Source organism: Lycium ferocissimum, chromosome 3 (assembly GCF_029784015.1).
Source record: "Lycium ferocissimum isolate CSIRO_LF1 chromosome 3, AGI_CSIRO_Lferr_CH_V1, whole genome shotgun sequence".
NCBI classification, from domain to species: Eukaryota; Viridiplantae; Streptophyta; class Magnoliopsida; order Solanales; family Solanaceae; genus Lycium; species Lycium ferocissimum.
Window position 1 is genome coordinate 25,012,742 of NC_081344.1, and position 11,463 is coordinate 25,024,204.

Consider the following 11,463-nt stretch of genomic DNA (forward strand, 5'->3'; position numbering starts at 1 on the left):
GTCAACAAAGGTCTTCTATAATGGAAATGCAAATATTATAAAGGAACTAGATAACAAAAGAAAATTTTGATAATTAAAAAGGTGCAGGCTTTGTTGGGAAATGTATAACACCTTAACCTATACTACAGAAAAGACATTTCTTTGCCTTTTCTGTTATGGAAAGAAAGTTGTATGTCAAGTATCCTACACCATTGTACTACAATCCAGGCTAAGCAATTATATTAGAAACAATTAAAAATCAAGGTTTTAACAAAGATGTCCAGTTTATCCAATCCATAGAGCTTCATAGCTTATAGCTAACCCTTCTTGCATTCCATTACCAGTTTATGGTACATGGACTCAAAAACTCGTGCCAACTAAGTTCATATATCTGAAATGAGCATATTCAGTTCATAGCTATTAATCACGGAGTCAGATATGAGTATTGGATATAAGTATTGATCTATTAACGGTATGGTCAATTTTAGCAGGTTTATTGAACATTCACGGCATGTACAAGTATCCATACTAGTTCAATCTAGGTGCTTTAGACAAAATGAAAGATTTAACAAATTACTCCTTCCTTTCCTTTTTACTTGTCCTGTACTTTGGTTACCTAATGAATGCACATAAGTCCAATTGTTAAAAGTTTAACAGAAAATAGTTTAATAGAAAATGAATCATGCATGGCCATTACTTTGGTTACTTAATATATGTACATTTGCTAAATATTCTATAATTTTTTCCTCTCAGCACTCATTAAAATTGAACACACATTGATCCATCATAACAACATAAGATGAACAGTAAGCTTTCTCCCAATATTGAGGCAATGACTTCTTTGTTTAGTACCACCAAGGGCCCGGGGTATATATCTTAATAACATATTACTGACATTAACAATTATGTTCGAAACATCTCTACAAATTAATTAGGTTATGATGTAGCATGCACCTTTCAGCTTAAATTAATCTTAGCAGCTTGCATTCCCTTCAGGTAATTCAACATCTTCAGTTAGCGCCCATGTAACATAGTAGTTGAATGGCATAAACCTCCTGAGGGTTGGATCAAAATCAACACTGATGGGAGCAAAAATTCATCTGGTCAATCTGGTATTGGTGGCATTTGTAGAAATCACAGAGGTAATCTTATTATGGCTTTCGCATATTCTTTTGGTCATAACTCTAGCAATATGGATGAAGCCAAAGCTGCCTTAATTGGTATGGAATGGGCCATCCGTAATGTTCATGACAATATTATCCTAGAGTATGATTCACAAATTGAGGTAGAAGTGATTAAAGGCAACTTCACCGTGCCTTGGCAGATGAAGAAGTGTATAAAACAGATCCATGATTTTGCTACAAACTTAAATTTTGAAGAAGCAAATCAAGTTTCTGATGCTTTAGCTAAATGGAGTCTCTACAATGACGACTTGATGACCCTTTCGCAACATGATCTCCCATCTACAGCTGTTAGCGCCTTCAAACTGGATTACATTCAAATGGTTTCCCTAAGGGATAAACAAAGGAAAATATTTTTGTGGTAGATGATGAAGATCCAGAAAGCTTGCAGTAGTTTTTCTTTTGCCTAGATACATTGGATCCTCATCTGTAGCTTGTTTTTAAAATTGTATAGATGTAGAGTTTAGCCATGTTCTGTTTCTTTATTTGAGGTAAGGACGTATTGTCCCTCTCGCCCTTTTAACACTTTTTGTTGGTGATATGGGAAGATCTCGCCATCATATGGCGAAAAATTTAAACAAAAAAAAAAAAAAAGTAGCATAGAGTCCAATTAATCGTGATAGATCAGTCAAATATTAGAAGCTTTCACTAAATTTGAAGGATTGTATTAAGTACCTTAATACCCTATTTATTTAACACAAGTATTTCAATTAAGCAAAGCAAAAAGAAGTTCTCCACTGTCACAAGTATTTGTCTACTTTGGAAGGCACATAAAAAAATACCATACCGATGCTTATAATTACATTATGTAAAGGCAAGCTAACAGACGAGTAGTGTGAGAGCTCAACATCAACAAAAATATTGTGCATGATAGAATTTTAAATCTGAAAAGCAAGTGCCAGAAATAGAGACAAAATAAGATTGAAGTTTAAACAAATTTTGAGAAGTTAATGATATGAGCAGTACCATTTGTAGCCGCTGGATTCAAACTCACTTGATTCATACTTGTTAATACCATTGTCTGAGAGCAAAGAAAATGATTCAAGGTTCATCAAGTAACGTGTTGGTGTTGCATCTCCATTTTCTGCCCATTTTGAAATGTAGAGGACAAATATATAATTAGACATTGAAGCGAAGAGCAAGAAGAAACTCAAAAGGTAGTCATTCAAAATAAATAAGAATGATAAGAAATTCAAATTCTAACAAAAAATGTCCCTGTTCCTAAATCGAATTTTGTTATAATAACTATATATGTTTGGAATTGTTAAAGCTGCACACATATTCCTGAAATTCTAAGTAGGCCATTAAACTTGAAACCTAAGTCATTTGAAAAGAACAGTAGCCAGGTTAATAAAGTAGGGAGAGTATCTCAAATACCACCACCTTCGGAGGAATTGCAAACATGTTGAAGAGAATACCAAACTCTGTTGCTGATCAACTTTGAGGGACTTTTGGTCTCCTTGCTGAATTTTTTTTTTTTTTTTTTTTATCAGGTAAAGCATTTCATTGATAATAACAAGGCTAACCTGGTCGTATACAAGAGATATACCAATAAAGGAGAAACCTACAAAATATGGTTCTCTCCAAACGACACCCAATCCTCTATACAAACAGGAACTACATGAGTGCACCAAAAGAAAATAAGGGATCGGAGACTACTCCTCCATTGAGCGAAGCTCAACTCCACCCCTTCAAAAGCTCTAATGTTTCTCTCTTTCCAAATGACCTACATTAAAGCAAGAGGAGTAACATTCCAAGCCTCGTGATTTCTTCTCCTAGCTCCACCCTTCCAACTGAACAACAATTCCTTCACGGATTTCTACATTTCCCATGAAACGCCAAACCATCTAAAGATATCCCACCATAGCCTTGTGACTAGTTTGCAATGAAGCAAAATATGGTCCACATCCTCACCTGTCTCCTTACATAGGAAACACCAATTCGAACAGACCACCTTTCGTTTCCTAGAATACCTCATCAAAATCACCCTATATTAGCTAACCACGTAAAGAAACACACCTTCCTTGGCACATTAGGTATCCAGACTGAGTCATCTGATACCAAACCGAGGAACAAAAAGATTCAGTTTCAGTTAGGTTTTCCGGTTTAATCCAAATACTGGACATCCCTAGTATTAGGAGACAAATTTGTCAAGACCAGTGTGTCATTTGATATAAAAGAATCCATTTCATGATGGTATTTCTAGATCCCACAAGAAATCAGGCTTTTTGTGATGACTATCTGTTGGAGTCACTATAAGTTATAAGATCCTCTTCCAAAATCATGACAGTACCTATGTTAGTTAATACCTCATCTCTAGTTCCTTTAACTAAGAATACTATTGCATGAGAAGAAATAAAACTAGAATCTAAGTTCTTCTTTTTCTAACTCTTTGACGGGCTAAGGGACATAATTACCTTCCTTTGCCATCAGAAGAACTAGAGTTCATACTATTGTTCAGAGTATCACCTTAGGTTGCAACATTGTCAAAAGTCACAGTAAGATTATCTTGGGTTACTATACGATAAGACGTTTTTGTATCTACAGAGAATGATAATCTGTTTGTAATTATTTCGTTTGGAGGTATAAACAGGTATTTATAATTCCTCTGATATGACCTGTTAAATATCTCTTTCGACTGCTGCAATAAGGGTTATACCCTGCATTTGAGTAGTAGTATATTCCAGTAGTTTAGTTAGTTACAATCTTTCTATATTGTCACTTAAGTCCTATTATTTCTTTTACACTTTAGTCCCTCCCTCGGGAGTTGGTTATATGTAGCTCACTTCTCAGTGAACAAGGCGTACCGATTAATGAGAATTATCTTACCTTCTTAGTTTTATTTCGATTTCCATTTATTTTCTCTAGTTCCGATCTCGCTCACATCAAGGCAGACGAGCTCTTCGAAGTTGTGGCATCGCCATGGCAGGGAAATCAAGGAGGTTTTAAATCGTTTGGATCAATGGCACCCAGGTTTCAAACTTTGGGGATGCAGGCAAACCTAAATGGAATCGATCAATGAAAAGGCATTTTGCGAGTTAAAGGAATCAATTGCAGCTGGGCAAAATTCGATTAGGGGAAAGGAAGCTCAGAAGGTCACTGATAAAGATTACCTATATTCTCCTACAGAGGGTCCTTATGATTATGCAGGTATGACACCTGATTTACAGTTGCAACATCAAAACTTGAATGTTCACGTTAATACATCTAGGGCTGCAATCATCTAGTCCTCCATTTCACATTAATCACTACTCCATTCTCCATTCAATCGATTCCACCTTCTCTTCTATACAACACCCAATTCAATCAGTCGCACCTCTAAATTCCAACCCAGCTATCTACACGTATAGTTCTGCACAACCCACCATCTCTGTTGGTCAAATTCCTTGTTCTATACCCAGTTCTAGCCCAACAACCCATTATCAGAACCAAAACTATCAACACCACAACTACCCATACCAAAACTACCAAAATCAGAACTATCAAGCTCAAAACTACCCTAATCATAATTTTCAACATCCTTCCATGCTTACCAGATTGCTTACCCCTAACCCTTCTCCTGCCTATTCTCCTTCTCTTAACCAATACAACAACCCTTACCATAATCATAAACCACCTTCAATTCTAAGACAATAGTAGTCGATTCCCCCTAGATTCTGGAACTAACTTTCGTAGATCGGTGGTACCAAGTTGAGCAATTTTTTCAATGGATGAAGTTCCCCATCACCAAAAAGTTAGAGAATTTCTATGCATTTGGATGATTTGGCTCTACAATGGCATAGAGCTTACATGAGTAGTAGAACTAATGCTCAACTGCCACCTCCTATGTGGGAGAAATATATATGGGCCCTCTCTGATAAATTTGGGGTTGAATTTGATAACCCAATGAGTGAACTTGTAAAAATTGAAACAAATTGGGGGAGTAGCTGGAATTATAGGAAGCTTTTGATAGAGCCAGTGACTAGACTGAACTCCGGATCCTAGCTATGCTATTAGCATTTTTTTTAGAAAACCCGAAGCCGTAACTGGGATGCTAGGACACATAAACCTTACTCTCTTCCACAAGCCTGCCACCTTGCTGCATCATCGGGAATCTAACCCCGAAACAATCCAAAGCTAGGGAAGGTTTGTCTTTCCCCCCCAAGTTCTAGATTTTCCCACCCCAAACCGCCCTTACCAAAAACCCGGAACCCAAACTTGCTTCCCCACAATCCGAAAGTCACTCCCCTCCAAGGATAGATGCAAAGAAAAAGACTTACCCTCGAATTGGTGAGAAAGGGGGCCCCGGGGGCCTATACTTTTATGTAATAAAATTCCCCCTTAGGCATGGGGCAAGACCAAGGCTCAACTCTTTTTGGTTGGGTTAGAAGAAGAAAATCCTAAAGGAATTAGAGAGAGGTTTTGAATGTAAAAAGGGGCCGGGGGGCGGAGATTTCTACCCATCCCTTTTTATGGCACTAAAGGTAGAACCCTTAAAGGGAGGGTTATTGTCAAAAGAAGCCTTTAATGCCGATTGACACTAGTTCAACACATAACTTCCTCGAGGTGGGGTTGGGGCAAAAAGGGTTTAAGGTTGATCCGCAAAAACATCAAATGCTAGCTTAGCTGATGGTAATTCGGTTATTCCGGCGTGTCGGGGCTAGAATGGTTGCAAATAGCTCATTTTGGGATTTTTTTTTCCCCCCTTGGGGTCTTGTGATATGGTTTTGGGAATACAATGGCGGGGGTAGTCCGGGGGGATTCACCAATTTCTCGGAAAACCCTTGGCTTTTGGTTTTTGGGGGAAAAAAATGTTACCCCTGGGGGGGTTTTTCTCCCCCCTTGGGAATTAGTAGAATTATTACCTTTAAGAAAACCCCGATGATCAAATGCAACTATTTATGATAAAATTGAATCAACGGAGGAAAAGGGCCAACTCCTTTAGAAAAATCTTTGAAGTTTTTTTCAAAAATGATTCGGGAAATCCCCCAAAAGTTCAAGGGGGTTTTTGGGGGAACCCAAGGTGTTGCCACCTTTTAGGAATCATTTTGATCATCGTTTTTCCTTTGGGGGAAAGGGTTTAAATCCCAATGCAAGACCCCAAGGTATTCACCAACCAAAAAAGAGGGTTTTAAGGGAAAAGGGTTCAAGTTTGGGGGAAAAAGGGTTTGATCCAAAAAAAAAGTTTTCCCCGTTTCCCCCTGTGGTGTTGGTTGGGAAAGAAGGATGGTAGTTGGAGGTTTGTAGTTTAAAGGGGGGCCTTAAACAAGATTACCTCAAAGATAAGTACCCAATTCCCACTTGAAGAAAAGAGATTTGGGGTTTGGAAAAAAGAACCCTCAAAATTGATCTAAGATGGTTACCCAAATGGGAGGGCACCCGATGACATTCATAAGTTGCATTTAGGAAACACACGGGCCCCATAAAATTGTAGTGATCCCCTTTTGGGATCTTCCCAATGCCCTTCATTTTCCCCAAAGCTTGATGAATCATGTTTTGGGGGGAACTTTAAGGGTTCTTTTTGGTTTTTTTGAGATATCCTTTTTTTAAAAAGGGGTTTTAGAAAAAGGATGGAGTTTTTGGAAGCCTTCCTTATTAGTGAAACACCAACTATATGCTAGAAATCAAAAAATGTGGGTTTGTTGTTAAAGGTGGGGAAATACTTGGGGCACTTTATTTTCCTTTGGGGTGTGTCCGGGGCCCCGAAAATTAAGGGTTTTCCCGGAATGGCCCAACTTATCACTCTCAAGCAAAGGATTTTAGGCCTTTTTGGATACTACGAAAATTTATTAAGAACCATGGTGGGATAAAAACCCCCCTCACAAAAGGAAAAAAAGACAATTTCAAAGGGGTTTTAAAGGTGCCCAAAAATTTTGGTTTTTAAACGTTGAACCCGTTGGGGTTTTGGGGCCAAATTTTTGATCTTGCTTTTAGGGGGGCCGATTGTGATGTGGGATTGGAGTTGTTCTCATGCAAAAAAAGGACAAACATTTTACTTCAAAGAAAGGGGGTTACCCATAATCCGCCCCCTTTCTTTATGACAAGGAAACCCTGGGCCCCCTGGCAATTACTGGGGTTTTGGGGGCAATATTTAATTGGTAGACACTTTATTGTCAAAATTGGCCAAAAAGGCCCCTTTAAATTCCCTTTTGGGGCAAAAAATACACATTGGGTCTCAACTTAAGTGGATTTCTTAAAAGTTGGGAATTTGGGCTTTGAATAAAGTATAAGAAAAGGGGAAAGGAAAAAAAAGGGAAAAACCCGAAGGGTTTCTTTAGAAGCCCGGGGGAACCCCGGGCCCTTTCCTTTTCTACTTGGGGGATCCCGGGTTTTTTACAATCCAATTTTGGATAGTTTGGGAAAGGAGGATCCCCCCTTTTTTTTCAAGATCATCCATGATCCACGGTTTTTGAATATGGATGTGAAGGGTTATTCTTTTATCAACCCAAAAAATTGAGAAAGAATGGAAAATTTGGGAAGAAGGAGGATTCGGATTGAGGTTCCGAGTTGCCCAATATAAGGATAGTTTCGCAAAAGGGGGGGAAATTCCCCCCCTTTCTCACACTTATAGAAGGCTAGCGCCCCTCTTCTTTTGGAAGGGTAAAAGGGGATGTGGAAGACTTTGTTAAAAGATGTGATATCTGTCAAAGCAAAGTATGACCTTTCTTTCCCGGCTACTTAACCCCTTTTAGTTTCCATCTATAGTTTGGGGGCACATAAGCATGGGGTTTCATGAGGGGTTGCCTAAGTCAAGGGGGAAGGAGGTCATTTGGGGGTGGTTTTATAGACCAACCAAGTATGCCCTTTTTTTGGGTTTGTCCCTCCCTATTCGGAATGGACATTGCTAAGATGTTCATCGATCACTTTTTGAAATTTCATGGCATGCCCGAAGATATTGCTTTATAGGGGCCCTATCTTTACAAGTAGGGGTTTGGGGGGAATTTTTTGCTATTCAAGGAGTTACCCTTGGGGAGATCTGAAAATATCACCCCCCGGGTTTTTCAAACCCGGGGGGGTTTTAAAAGATGCCTAGAAACATATTTGAGACCCTTTGTTCGATGCTATCACCCCCTTGGGGGCCCAATTTTCCCTTGGGGGAAAGGTGGTACAACACAACTTTTCACACCTCTATTCAGACTACACCTTATGAAGCCTTGTATGGGCGCCACCCCCCTCCCGGCCCCCTATATTCAAATTTAGTCCCAGGTGTTGGGGAAAGGGGGGAGCTTTGGGTTTCTAGGGAATTGAAGTTCGGGTTGGGAAATTTTTATTTGGGTAGGTCCCCAAAAGGATGGTGGACCAAGCAAAAAAAAAAGGAACCAGACAGACAATTTCGGGTTGGGGGGGGGTTTACTTAAAAATTCAACCTTCGGGCGTTGACACTCTCTAACAAACCTTTTCCAAACAAACTTCCAAAAATGGCCCTTTTCGATTCTAAAGAAAGTTGGTTCTTTGTTTTTACCTTTCACTTCCCCCTTTCCCCTTCTTCCTTTCCACCCTTTTCCCTGTATCTCTCCTAAAATTTTTCTGGGGTTCCGCTTTAAAATCAAACCCTTAAAACTTGATTTGTCTGGGCCCTATTGTCCCTTGTTAAGGTGCTTGATAGAAGAATGATACAAAAAAAGGAAGGGGCTTGTTTAATTACTTATTCGGGGGGATCAATTAACCCCAAGATCATGCAACATGGGAAGATGAATGCCTTTTTAAAGTGAGGTTTTTTTTTTTCCTTGAGGACAAGGAATGTTTGAAAGGGGGGTCTTTTATATGACTGTTAAATATCTCTTTCCGGGGGGGCAAAAAGGTTGTACCTGCTTTGAGTAGTAGTATATTCCAAAAAGTTTAGTTAGTTCAATCTTTTTTATATTGTCACTTAAGTCCTATTATTTCTTTTACACTTTGGGCCCCCCCCGGGGGTTTGGGTTTTAGTAGCTCATTCCCTTAATTTAAGTGGGTTAGTAGAATTATCTTACCTTCTTATTTTATTTCATTTCCATTTTTTTCTAATTTGGTCTCGTTAAACATCCTCAAATTTTGTTTAAAATTTTATGATAAAAACAGAACCAACGTTTGGGAAAAAGACACTAAAATAACAATCACCCAATTTAAAGTTCAAAACGTTTAAAATAAATAAAAATAATAATTTAAAAATAAGAAAAAAGGGGGAAAGGCCCAAGAAAACAACAACAACAAAACAACAACAACAAAAAAATAATAATAATAATAAAGTTAAAATAGAAATTAATAAGATATATAGCACATGATGAGCCGGGTTAGGCGTACATCAGGGGTTGAACCTACATACAAAAGCCTAATATTTAAGTAAAAGAAACCCGGGAGAGGGGACCCCCATTATTACCAAAAATTTTTATTTGTGTCCCACTAACCCTAATTTTTGGTTATCAAGAGAAATTAATAAGAAGGCTGAGTAATATCAGGCAACCACAGGCCCAAAGGCCCAAGGGTTCAACTGTCTATCTTTGACTATGTATATTATAGTCAAATTTGATTCTCTCCAAAATTTCCCAACAATTATTTTATTTCAAATGGTACAAGAAGTGTGTGACTACCCGATCATGTTCTTCTACTCTTTTAGAACTATCAGCCCTAGTGACTACCAAAAGTGTGAGATCAGTTCTAATTGCTATAAACATGTTTCTCCATGGTCCAACTAAAAGTTGTATCACTCATAACATAAACAAAGAGGTAAAACTTAGTACTCCTTTTTATCAATGTATGTATTCTGCTTTATGGCTACACTTGGCAATAGAAAAGAAAACTGATGAGTCATGCAATAAAGCATTCTGTGATTCAATTCCAAAATCAACCTTAAAGTTTAAAATGGGTAGCTAAAATCGAGGAATCATATGAGAAGAAGAGGGCTCAAAGTAATTTGCAAAATTGCTACTTTTATTAGCATATTATTAGGACTCACAATTGAAAACTAGCGATGAGGGAAAGTGCGACAGAAAAAGGTACCATAGTAATAAGTGCGTTTCTGCATTTGGATATGTGATATCAGACATAGCAGCGACCGAGTGCATCCCAGTAGTCCATTAGTCCTGAAAATTACATTAAACAAATTAAAAAAGTACACTTTACTTTAAATTAAGCCGTCTAGCTCAGTTGGTAGAGCGCAAGGCTCTTAACCTTGTGCTCGTGGGCTCGAGTTCCACGGGGGGCGATTAATTTGTGCTTAACGTGGGATGCTTTGTACATACCGAGAAAGAGCGACGTTGCCTGGTGAGGATGGTGGAAAGAGAACGGTGACGGTGAAGGCGCTGGCCGAGAAGGGATGGAGAGGACACTACAAGAAAAACTATATTTGACAACAAATTTTTTTTTGTTGTAATAGCTTGATTATTGTTGCAAAACGTACTTTTGGCAACAAAAAAATATTTTCTGTCATGAACTTTTCCCAATACTATTATGCAATAACGTGAACTTTTTTTTTTTTGTTGCTAAAAGTACTTTTTGCAACAATAATCAATACTATGGCAAAAAAATTAAATTCTTTGGCAAAAAAAAAAAATCATTTGCCAATAATAAAACTAAGTTGTTGCCAATTATAAAAAAATTTGTTGCGATTTCTATACTTTCTTGTAGTGGGAACGAGTGTTGATGGTCTACTTCGCAAAGAAGAGTCGAGAAAACCATATGCGCGCCTTGCCATGATTTTTGCCTGGGAATGACAAAGGTGACATTCATTGTTACCCATCGCTATAATGTATTGTATTTTGTAGATCCTATGTTTGGATAGACGTGAAGTTACTAAAATCCGTAAACTATTGTAAATATTAAATTTATCAATAACTACTACACGTTTTTTTTTAATAAATCAACGAAAGCTAAAATAATATTTGGACTTAGGTTTAAGAACTTAAAGAGAAGGAAAAAAAAAAAAAAACTCAAGCCAAAATCAAACACAATTAAATTCATGCAACTGGGTGTATGAACATAAACTATTTAATAGCACATGCATGCTACATGGAATATTATCTGCTGCACTTAAAAAAACGAAACATGCAATTCAAATACCATTATTTTCAAAAAAATATTCTTAAAAAGTTTCTTTTCTTTTGGGATCAAAAACATGGTCCAGAACTTATAAAAAAGTACTTCATCCGGCCCAATTTATATAAGTGTTTACCTATTTATGGAGTCAAGCAACTCTTTATTTGATTCAATTTCAAACATAGATTCTTCGAGTATTTTATAATTAAATATACATATTTGAAAATTACATAAAAATGTGATAAGTCTCAAATAATAATTCGACGAACGTGTCTTTTTCCCGGGGAAAAGGACGGCCCCAAAAATTTCCGGG

At 37.7% G+C, this 11,463-nt stretch overlaps 1 long non-coding RNA gene across 1 annotated transcript in view; it reads right to left on the bottom strand.

Annotated features, from left to right (window-relative positions):
* Positions 1 to 9,656: 9,656 nt before the first annotated feature.
* The window catches only part of LOC132051062 (uncharacterized), a 4,669-nt gene continuing 2,862 nt past the window's right edge, over positions 9,657 to 11,463 (bottom strand). Inside the window, exons 2-3 of the long non-coding RNA XR_009413561.1 lie at positions 10,358 to 10,443; positions 9,657 to 10,198 (exon numbers count right to left, since the gene is read on the bottom strand). This is a non-coding gene — a long non-coding RNA (uncharacterized LOC132051062). The remainder of the gene's footprint in view (positions 10,199 to 10,357; positions 10,444 to 11,463) is intronic.